This window comes from Convolutriloba macropyga, chromosome 5 (genome assembly GCF_964194025.1).
Source record: "Convolutriloba macropyga chromosome 5, txConMacr16.3, whole genome shotgun sequence".
In the NCBI taxonomy this organism is placed as follows: Eukaryota; Metazoa; Xenacoelomorpha; order Acoela; family Convolutidae; genus Convolutriloba; species Convolutriloba macropyga.
This window is the reverse complement of record NC_134472.1, coordinates 76,895,217-76,907,525: the sequence shown is the minus strand read 5'-3', so window position 1 is coordinate 76,907,525 and position 12,309 is coordinate 76,895,217.

Below are 12,309 nucleotides of genomic sequence, written 5' to 3'. Positions count from 1 at the left end.
CGAAGCGTTAGTTTCGAAACACGCTGTGATAAGGGGGACAAGGTATAGTACGAATGATGTCCTAATAAGTTCTGTATCATCTGATAGCATGCCTATATTCGATTTGGTCATGTTTATTGTTGTCAATCGAAGTCAAGTTTATTTCTTATGTGAGCGGATTGTTGTCAAAAATTTTGACTCAAGTTCAAGATCCTATACTATTAGCAAACAAAATTTGCCAGGTGAAACCGTTGTTCCTTACCGCGACCTCTTCGACTTTCATCCACTTTCTCGACACTCTTGTTTTGTCCCTTTGTGTTCTTTTTTGCATATTTGTTTGCGGCATAAACTGCGTTTCAATAACTTTGCAGAAATGTTTGACTCAATGGTGTCTGAGTAAAACGTTAAATACGTGGTATGTTTTTCAGTTCAGACGTTTTTGTTCTTTTTCGCTCTTTCCAAAAAAATTTTCGTTCTTTTGTTTTTTTATGCGCTTGTTTTTTTGACATTTTTGCGATGGATTTTGAAATTTCTCAGCTCTTGCTTTTTTGCTACTTTTTAATGATTTTTTTGTTTGTCTTGAGGAATGGACCCGGACTTCAGATGTGGTATCATGAGAACAGACGAAACAACTTTAGACTACAGTATACGTCTTGTGCAACAAGTTGAGAATGGAATGGAGCTAACCCAGAAAATTTGTTTCATTGGTGACTCAAATATGCGCGATGGTTTCAAAAGCTGCAGTCATTATGAAATTTTGAAACCGTACTCGCATCTTTTTGAGCTTCATGTAAAAGGAGGTGCTAAGATATCTCACCTTAGGAAATATTCCATAAAGTTGCTCATTTTCGTTTCTATAAACAACTCTTATTAATCAGATTTTATCTTTTTAGAAAAGTTCTGAAAAAATCAAAAATTATCTTGTCTTTAATTTAGCTTATGAATGTCCTCATTGATTTGCTCTTGTGCTATTTACATTACGTTCTTTTTAACTTGTACGTTGCCAGTTTTGCTTTATTAATTGTATGAATACTTTGCATCAAAAATTGATAGAAAGTGCTATGCTGTTTCTATAGCTGTAGCGCTTGTGTTTATATGCTTACACTCTAAACAGAGCTTCTGTACAAACCTTCAGAAATTAATATTTTCAGTCATTTGCTTTTGTGCTGTTGCCAAACAACTCTTAGTAATTGGATTTCCTTATCTGATTTGGAAACCAGTGTTTGCATGTGTCATAATGTGCTTAAATAACAGATGTTTATAGTGTGTTGACTAATTAGAAATTAATAATTTGCTTTAGAAAATCAAAAAAAGACAAAAAAAATCTTGCTCACTTTAATTAAGCTTAACTTTATTTTGCCTCTTAGCTTAGACATTTAGTTTTTCATGTCTTTAATTGATGTTGATCATGGTGTTGCGTTGTGTTCACTTTACTTGTGCGTTGTTCATTTTATTTACTGCTAACAATAATACTGTTTCTTTAAGTTTAACTCTTGATTTATTATACTTTTACTTTAACAAAGCTTGTTGACAAATCTTCAGCTTTTAATATTCTCTCCAGTCATTTACTTTTGTGCTGTCGCTTAACAAACAATATTAATTGCATCTTTTTATCTATTATAGAAGCAGTGGTCTGCCCATCTCATAGATTGCTTCAATATCAGATGTTTATAGTCTGTTCTCTCACGTTTGTTTTAAACTGTCTCACCCCTAATCTTTGTTTACATTCTTTGTTTATATTCTTTTATATTCTTGTTTACATTCTAGAAGTAGTTCTGATTCGCTTTTATATTTTTTTCATAATTACTCTCCCTTGATTTGATTGTTAAATCAAAGCAAGTAAGGTCTCTCTGAAAAAAAAATTAACTATTTTTAGTTGCTTGATTGCATTTAAATATTTCACTGCATAGTGGATTTTCTTTTTGTCTAATTTAGTTAACAGGTCACAGATCACTTCATCTTTGCGTACTAACCAGATTGCATTATCTTTGTGTTACTTGCTATCCATCCGCAGCTCACAATTTTAAAATAAGTGTCATGTGCATTTTTGTCATCTACATACTGCTTTCCTCCTTTCAAATTACTAAGTAATTGCTTTGATTGTCATATAACTTAACTCGCTTTACTACTTTTACTACCTGTCCAGTGCTTATCTCATAAAGAACCCTAACGTATTCGAAAATATTTAACGATTAAGTGTCGAGTTTATTCTTTGGTTCTTTGCTACATTTATCGGTGAACATTTATCAGGTATTTTTAATTAATGTTGGTCATCCCTGGGTTCTTTGAGTTGCAGGAATTTTGATATCCGGGCCGTTTTGCTGCACAGCATGGTCTTTTAATTAGATTAATCAATGCAAACAGTGTTTTGCTCTACAGCATACTGTTTGTTGTCAATGGGTGTTTTGCTTTTCAGCATACCCTTTATTGAATAAGTTCCTTTATTCCTGCAACCCAATTAACTATGCTCTATCTTTGTTAGCATTGTCTTCTCCACGAGCCGCTTTGTTCCTTTAACCATACCGCATTTATTACTCACATTCATTTAACTTTATTTTCATTCTTCTGTTTGCTTTGTTCAATAGTTGTGCTATATATAAAACATTCGTCATGTCAAACGGTGTTTTGCTCTACAGCATACCGTTTTAATGCGAATTGGATTTCATTTTGGGCATAAACACTTTCGGCTGAATGTTAGTTCCTACAACAATTTGACAATTTGCTCTTCTCAGAACATTTTATTTGTTCATATTACTTCATTTTGTTGATTTTATTTGCTTCAAAAGCTGGGACCACTTTCTCATGCAAACTTGATTTATCATTTGTTTTACTTCCATTTCCTACTTGTTCATGTCAGATTAGGGGTGAGAAGAGGTACGAGCTCTCAGACATTTGAATGTGTTCTGGTTTGCTCAAATCCTCAAATAAGTTACGTTGATTGAATTCAAGAAACTATTATCTTGTTTTTTGTTGTTATTATCTCTTTTTCATTGTTCTTTGGATGTGCTGCATTGAAAACGAATTTTTGTAGCGCTTACAGTGGTTTGTTCATTGTCCTCAGTTCTTTCTGTTGTTCCATAGGAGCGCAATGGTAATCATTGGTTTTTTAGCCATTTTTGAATTTAAATCTGTCTCAATTTGATTGTTCGGCTTGCTCGATTTGTCTTTCTCACATCTATTGTGTCCTTATGGGCCTTTTCTTGTCTCTTTTTTTTGTTTGTCAATTTTGTCTAATCTTTTAGCCTAAAATAGTTTTATTGTTGTTTGTTTGTCGTTTTTGTATTGCTTTTTAGCCTAAAATACTTAGGTTTTTCATTTGTTGTTATACCTTGTCGTCCTTTGTTGTTTGTCGATGGAAACGCTGTGATAAAAACATTAAGGCTTTTGAGCGCATACAGTTGTGTTTCTTCTCTCAATTCTTTTTTTAATCCATAGAAGCGCTGTGAAGAAAATATGGCGTTTTTCTGAGCGCTTAGAGCGGTTTGTTCATTGTAGTCTCAGTTCTTTTTGTTGTTCCATAGGAGCGCATTGATGATCACTGGTTTTTTTTAGCCCCTATTGATTTTAAATCTGTATCGATTTGATTGTTCGGCTCGCTTGATTTGTCTTTCTCATATTTTTGTGTCTCTATGTGCCTTTTTCTCAAGTCATTTTTATTGCTGTTTGTCGATTTTCTCTTTTAGCCTAAATTAGTAAGGCTTCTCTTTGTTGTTATTCCTTGTCGTCCTTTGTTCTTTGTCCATAGAAGCGCTGTGATAAAAACATTGAGGTTTTTTGAGCGCGCACAGTTATGTTTCTTCTCTAAATTTTTTTCTAATCCAAAAAAGCGCTGTGAGGAAATTTTGAGTTTTTCTGAGCACTTACAGTGGTTTGTTCATTGTCGTCAGTTCTTTCTGTTGTCCCATAGAAGCGCATTGATGATCATGGGTTTTTAGCCCTCATTGATTTTATATCTGTCTCGGTATGGTTGTTCCGCTTGCTTGATTTGTCTTTCTCACATTTATTGTGTCCTAATGAGTTTTTTCTTTTTCTCATTTTTATTCTCGTTTATTTGTCGATTTGTCTCGTCTTTTAGCCTAAAATAGTTAAGTTTTTCTTTTGTTGTTGTTCTTTGTCATCCTTTGTTGTTTGACCATAGAAGCGCTGTGATAAAAACATTGAGGTTTTTTGAGCGCGCACAGTTATACTTCTTTTCTAAATTCTTTTTCTAATCCATAGGAGCGCTGTGAAGAAAATATGGCGTTTTTCTGAGCGCTTACTGTGGTATGTTCGTTGTCCTCAGTTCTTTTTGATGTACCATAGAGGAGTATTGACGGTCATTGGTTTTTTTTATTCCTTATTGAATTTAAATCTGTCTCGATTTGATTGTTCGGCCTGCCTGATTTGTCTTTCTCACATCTATTGTGTCCTTATGAGCCTTTTTCCCAAGTCATTTTTATTGTTGTTTGTCAATTTTGTCTTGTCTTTTAGCCTAAAATAGTAAGGTTTCTCTTTGTTGTTATTCCTTGTCATCCCTTGTTGTTTGTCAATAGAAGAGCTGTGATAAAAACATTGAGGGTTTTTGAGCGCGCACAGTTATACTTCTTTTATAATTTTTTGTGTTTTATTGATGTTTATTATTGATGTTATTATTGATGTTTTTCTGAGCGCTTATAGTGGTATGTTTGTTGTCCTCAGTTCTTTTTGATGTACCATAGAGGAGTATTGACGATCATTGGTTTTTTAGTCCTTTTTGAATTTAAATCTGTCTCGATTTGATTGTTCAGCCTACTTGATTTGTCTTTCTCACATCTATTGTGTCCTTATGAGCCTTTTTCTCAAGTCATTTTTATTTTTGTTTGTCAATTTTGTCTTGTGTTTTAGGCTAAAATAGTAAGGTTTCTCTTTGTTGTTATTCCCTGTCATCCCTTGTTTTTTGTCCAGAGAAGCGCTGTGATAAAAACATTGAGGTTTTTTGAGCGCGCACAGTTATTTTTTTTCTAAATTCTTTTTCTAATCCCTAGAAGCGCTGTGAAGAAAATATGACGTTTTTCTGAGCGCTGACTGTGGTTTGTTCATTGTCCTCAGTTCTTTCTGTTGTCCCATAGAAGCGCATTGTTGATCATTGGTTTTTTAGCCCTTACTGAATTTATATCTGTCTCGATTTGGTTGGTCCGCTTGCTTGAATTGTCTTCTCACATCTATTGTGTCCTTATGAGCCTTTTTCTCAAGTCATTTTTATTGTTTTTTGTCGATTTTGTCTCGTCTTTCAGCCTAAAATAGTTTTATTGTTGTTTGTTTGTCGTTTTTGTATTGCTTTTACGCCTAAAATAGTTAGGTTTTTCATTTGTTGTTATACCTTGTCGCCCTTTGTTGTTTGTCAATAGAAGCGCTGTGATAAAAAAATTGAGTTTTTGAGCGCGTAGAGTTGTGTTTCTTCTCTAATTTCTCTTTTTAAAAAATTCATAGAAGCGTTGTGAGAAAAATATGGTGTTTTTCTGAGCGCTTACAGTGAATTGTTCATTGTCCACAGTTCTTTCTGTTGTTCCATAGGAGCGCAATGGTAATCATTGGTTTTTAGCCATTATTGAATTTAAATCTGTCTCAATTTGATTTTTCGGCTTGCTCGATTTGTCTTTCTCATATCTATTGTGTCCTTATGGGCCTTTTCTTGTCTCTTTTTTTGTTTGTCAATTTTGTCTAATCTTTTAGCCTAAAATAGTTCTATTGTTGTTTGTTTGTCGTTTTTGTATTGCTTTTTAGCCTAAAATACTTAGGTTTTTCATTTGTTGTTATACCTTGTCGTCCTTTGTTGTTTGTCGATGGAAACGCTGTGATAAAAACATTAAGGCTTTTGAGCGCATACAGTTGTGTTTCTTCTCTCAATTCTTTTTTTAATCCATAGAAGCGCTGTGAAGAAAATATGGCGTTTTTCTGAGCGCTTAGAGCGGTTTGTTCATTGTAGTCTCAGTTCTTTTTGTTGTTCCATAGGAGCGCAATGGTGATCATTGGTTTTTAAGCCCTTATTGATTTTGAATCTGTCTCAATTTGGTTGTTCGGCTTGCTTTTTTATCTTTCTCACATCTATTTTCCTAATGATCCTTTTATTTTGGTCAATTTTAGTGTTGTTTGTTTGCCGGTTTTGTCTTGTCTTTTAGCCTAAAATAGTTAGCTTTTTCAATTGTTGTTACTCCATGTCGTCCTTTGTTGTTTGTCCACAGAAGCGCTGTGATGAAGACATAGATTTGTTGAGCAAGTACAGTTGTGTTTCTAAATAATTTTTCTAATCCATAGAAGCGCTGTGATGAATATATGGCGTTTTTCTGAGCGCTTACAGTGGTTTGTTCATTCTCCCCAATTCTTTCTGTTGTTCCATACGAACGCATCGGTTCTCTTGATTTGGTCCTTGTTTTTTGTGAATTTTTTTGCTTGCATTTTTCTACTTTGCACGAAGCTAAAACTACAACTTTTCCGTCTCTCGCACGCTTTCATTTTTTTAACCATATTTTCCCCTCTTTTGCTTTTCTGGCTGTTTTTTGTGTGCTGGGTTTTTCTTCGTCGTTTTTTGTCGCCTCTGCGTTTTTTGATTTTGTTTTTGTGCTTTTTTAAAAAAATTTTTGAGTTTTTATCAGGTATTTTTGTGCTCTGCACTTTTCCGTTTTTTTTTCTCTGCGTTTCCCACCCCACCTTGTGCCTACCCTTTATCTGCCCTTTTCTTCTTGAGCATTACCCCACCCTTTTGTGTGCTCACCCTTTTGCCCAACCGCGCGCTTTGTTCCCACTTATTCTTATTATTGAGCATTTTGGATCCCCCGTGTCTTAGCAGTTTTCGGGTCTCTGTTTTTTCCCTGGCTGATAGAGTCTGGTGAACTCCTTCTGGAGATCAATGCACCGTCTCTGTTTGTCAGAGAAGCTCAAGAGGCCCATGCAAAAGCTTAAGACAAATTTACTTAAATTTGCAGGTAATTTACCCTTACAGTACCCTAACTGTTAGGGTAAATTACCTGCAAATTTAAGGTAAATTGTGCAGGTAAAATTACCTAAAATTTGGACTGTTCAGGTAAATTGCAGGTAAAATGTGCAGGGGGTGTAAAGAACTCATAAAGAACTTGACTTTTGAGCAGTCAGAACCATAATTTGAATTTATAACGTTTAAAATGAGTAACACCAAGATAAAACACCAAGACAATATGAAGTGATGACTAACAGCTTTAAGCAGAGTTATAGATGTAGTTGATGACATGGCGCACCAACGTTAGAAGGCACGAACCCTTGACTACAACCTGCCAACACTGGAAGCTAAGTCCAAAGCCATAGCACCCCCATCAATTATTTTTTCGAATATTTTTCGAACACCCGGCCGTTTTTTTACGGACAGCACCCCCACCCAGGCAGTGGAGGTACCCCAGCCAAGTTTCGGTCTACCCAACCCACCCTCAGAGGTCGAACCCCGTGGTTTACGGACGGCACCCCCAAACAGGGAGCGGAGGAATCCCAGCCAAGTTTTGGTCTACCCAACCCACCCTCAGTGGTCGAACCCCGTGGTTTACGGACGGCATCCACCAAACAGGGAGCGGAGGAATCCCAGCCAAGTTTCTGTCTACCCAACCCACCCTCAGAGGTCGAACCCCGTGGTTTACGGACGGCACCCCCCAACCAGGGAGCGGAGGAATCCCAGCCAAGTTTCGGTCTACCCAACCCAAACTCAGCGGTCGAACCCCGTGGTTTACGGACGGCAACCCCCAACCAGGGAGCGGAGGAATCCCAGCAAAATTTTGGTCTACCCAACCCCACTCAGAGGTTGAACCCCGTGGTTTACAGACGGCATCCCCCACCCAGGGAGCGGAGGAAACCCAGCCAACTTTCGGTCTACCAAAACCACCCTCAGAGGTCGAACCCAGTGGTTTACCGACAACACCCCCAACTAGGGAGTGGAGGAACCCCAGCAAAGTTCGGTCTACCCAACCCATCACCAGAGGTTAAACCCTTTATTTTTTCGGACGACACCCCCAACCAGGCAGTGGAGGCGCCCCAACCAAAGTTGAGTCTACCCAAACCACCCTTCTCCGTTCACTCGGCAATTCCACCCGCAAGCGGCATTCCCCAGCCTGGTTTTTCCTGGCCAACCAGGATTCCCTACCAGCAGCTAACAACCTGTAGCAGCATTCTGCAGCAGTTTTCTTGGCTAACCAGGGTTCCCAGCAGCAGCAAGCAAAGACAAGCGTCATTCCCCAGCGTGGTTTTTCCTGGCCAACCAGGATTCTCAACCAGCAGCTACCAACCTGCAACAGCCATCTGCAGCAGTTTTCTTGGCTAACCAGGGTTCCCAGCAGCAGCAAGCAAAGACAAGCGTCATTCCCCAGCGCGGTTTTTCCTGGCCAACCAGGATTCCCTACCAGCAGCTACCAACCTGTAGCAGCATTCTGCAGCAGTTTTCTTGGCTAACCAGGGTTCCCAGCAGCAGCAAGCAACGACAAGCGTCTTTCCCCAGCCTTGTTTTTCCTGGACAACCAGGCTTCCTCACCAGCATCTACCAACCTGCAACAGCCATCTGCAGAAGTTTCCTGGCTAACCAGGGTTCCCAGCAGCAGCAAGCAAAGACAAGCGTCATTCCCAGCGTGGTTTTTCCTGGCCAACCAGGATTCCCAACCAGCAGCTACCAACCTGCAACAGTATTCTGCAGCAGTTTTTCCTGGCTAACCAGGTTTCTCAGCAGCAGCAAGCAACGACAAGCGCCTGTCCCCAGCCTAGTTTTCCTGGCCAACCAGGCTTCCCCACCAGCATCCACCAACCAGCAGCAGCAATCTGCAGAAGTTTTCCTGGCTAACCAGAGTTCTCAGCAGCAGCAAGTAAGAACAAGCGTTATTCCCCAGCCTAGTTTTTCCTTTCCAATCAGGATTCCCACCAGCAGCTAACAGCCAGCGGCAGCAATCCGCAGAAGTTTTCCTGGCTAACCAGAGTTCTCAGCAGCAGCAAGTAAGAACAAGCGTTATTCCCCAGCCTAGTTTTTCCTGGCCAATCATGATTCCCACCAGCAGCTACCAGCCAGCGGCAGCAATCTGCAGAAGTTTTCCTGGCTAACCAGGGTTCTCAGCAGCAGCAAGCAAGAACAAGCGTTATTCCCCAGCCTATTTTTTCCTGGCCAACCAGGATTCCCAACCAGCAGCTACCAACCTGCAACAGTATTCTGCAGCAGTTTTTCCTGGCTAACCAGGTTTCTCAGCAGCAGCAAGCAACGACAAGCGTCTGTCCCCAGCCTAGTTTTCCTGGCCAACCAGGCTTCCCCACCAGCATCCACCAACCGGCAGCAGCAATCTGCAGAAGTTTTCCTGGCTAACCAGAGTTCTCAGCAGCAGCAAGGGACGACAAGCGTCTTTCCCCAGCCTTGTTTTTCCTGGTCAACCAGGCTTCCCCACCAGCATCTACCAACCTGCAACAGCCATCTGCAGAAGTTTCATGGCTAACCAGGGTTCCCAGCAGCAGCAAGCAAAGACAAACGTCACTCCGCAGCGTGGTTTTTCCTGGCCAACCAGGATTCCCAACCAGCAGCTACCAACCTGCAACAGTATTCTGCAGCAGTTTTTCCTGGCTAACCAGGTTTCTCAGCAGCAGCAAGCAACGACTAGCGTCTGTCCCCAGCCTAGTTTTCCTGGCCAACCAGACTTCCCCACCAGCATCTAACAACCAGCAGCAGCAATCTGCAGAAGTTTTCCTGGCTAACCAGGGTTCTCAGCAGCAGCAATTAAGAACAAGCGTTATTCCCCAGCCTAGTTTTTCCTGGCCAATCATGATTCCCACCAGCAGCTACCAGCCAGCGGCAGCAATCTGCAGAAGTTTTCCTGGCTAACCAGGGTTCTCAGCAGCAGCAAGCAAGAACAAGCGTTATTCCCCAGCTTAGTTTTTCCTGGCCAACCAGGATTCCCCAGCAGCAGCTGCCAACCAGCAGCAGCAATCTGCAGAAGTTTTCCTGGCTAACCAGGGTTCCCAGCAGCAGCAAGCAACGACAAGCGTCTTTCCCCAGCCTAGTTTTTCCTGGCCAACCAGAATTACCCACCACAGCTACCAACCATCAGCAGCAATCTACAGAAGTTTTCCTGGCTAACCAGGATTCCCAGCAGCAGTAAGCAACGACAAGCTTCTTTCCCCAGCCTTGTTTTCCTGGCCAACCAGGATTCCCCATCAGCAGCTACAAACCAACAGCAGCTTTGTGCAGCAGTTTTACTGGAGAACCAGGGTTCCCAGCAGCAGAAAGCAACGGCAAGCGTCACTCCCCAGCCTTGTTTTTCCTGGCCAACCAGGATTCGTCACCAGCAGCCACCAGCCCAGAGCAGCATTCTGCAGCAGCTTTCCTGGCTAACTAGACTAGGATTTCCAACAGCAGCAACCCAAATCCACTTCACCTGAGCACCCTGAATCTTTCCTCTACATCACAACTCACTTATTGTCTCGACGTCCACTGATTGTAAATGACATGCGATATAATCTTTTCAAGTCTTCGAAAACGAAGTTCATATTGATCACAGATTCACAGGGAAGACATTTCGAATCTGGAAACCTGAATATATTATCTCTTCCCGGCGCAACCATCAAAGACGTTTATAACTTTGTTCCCCCTATCAATCAGTACTGTAAAATTATACTGTTTATTGGCGGTAACGACTTGTATAACGGCTGCAAACCTTCAGACAAAACACCAATTGACATCGCAAATCAGTTGATTGAACTCGCAAATTTTTTGACCGAAAGAAACAAAGAAGTATACCTCATAGGAATACCAGAACGAAAGGAAAACAAACAGCGATCAGCAGCCGTTAACGAAATCCTCGAGAAAGTGTCCCACAGAACTCGTAGTCACAAACCCTCAGTCAACTGGAAATATAGAGGAATCAGTCAGCATATATCAGGCGCTAAGTACTCCAATCCTAAAGATCATCTTCACCTTAACGAATGTGGTCTCTCAAACCCTGAATAACAGTGGTCACAGCAAAATTTACGAGTGTAAACTGAATTCATGTACGTGCATCTGCTCAACGTGGTAGTTTCTACTTCAACTTAAATTTCACAAATCCTCTTTACCTTAAATGTTCACCAGGCTTTGTGAGTAACCTCTTGAACAACTTGATAACAGATTACTTCCGAAACAATCTCTACTAGCTGTCCCCAGGTTCCGTGAGGTGCCATTGCTCAGCTGGTAGAGACAGCATTGTCTTCTAACTGTCCCCAGGTTCCGTGAGGTGCCACCGGTCAGTAAGCAAGACAAATCTCCCCAACTCAAAAGACCTCTTATATATTCAACGTAGTAATTCAGATTTCTTGTGACCAAAGTTCTTCTTGTCGTCAGCAAGAAATTACAATAGACCAACACAGCCTCAATTCTTTTGAGCATACGTAAAAAGAAAAATTATACCTACAGAGTTCTATAAAGAAAAGTTCACCATGCCTGCCAAAACCGTTGAAAGTCAGCGTAGTTCTCACAAATATTGCGTTTCGAGCATAAACGATCTGATCAAAGACATTTCAACTGATGAGAATCTGCCATACGACGAGTTCATAGAAGGAGAAAAGGAAGTTCAGCAGTTACTATCTGGGCTAGAAAAGACAAATGAGTTCTCCTACTCAATCTAGACGAATCACAACATTGTCAGTTTTTAGATGAGACATTAGCAGTTAAACGCGACTCCCGCAGAAAACTTAACTTGGTTCGGAGAAAATTAAAAGTCAGTTCTGATCTTGTCAACAATTCAACGGATACACAAACAAGATTACCAACAAACCTCCAACAACAAACACTACAAAACGAATCAGAACACAGAGAGATTCCGCAGGAAACTTTATCAGCTTCAACAGGTATAACACTTAGTTCCAATCAACCGACAACGTTTCAAAATACAGAAACATCAAATTTTTCCTTCTATGCATCAGCCACAAGAAATTTGTTTGACCAAACTACGTTTCCACAACATCAAGCCTCATTTTGTCTGGCAAATTGTCAGGATCACACTCATAGGCAACAATTTATCACTACCCCGATCTCATCAGGAACTCTCCCGATACTAAAACTTGACACCTTTAATGGCAATCCCCTCACTTGGACAGATTGGATACAGTTATTCGAGTCTTTCATTGACTCGAGGCCACTTAGCACTACAGAAAAGATGACGCACTTACAATCACTTCTCACTGGACAAGCAAAGAGCTTAGTTAAAGGCTACGGTTGCAATGGTCAATGCTATCACCAAGCTCTAGCCAACCTGACGAAAAAGTATGGTAAGTCTAGCGTCATCGTAAATGCGTACTTAGAAAAACTTGCATCGTTTCCAAGCCCGTCAGCCCAGCGACCCAAAAGTTTTG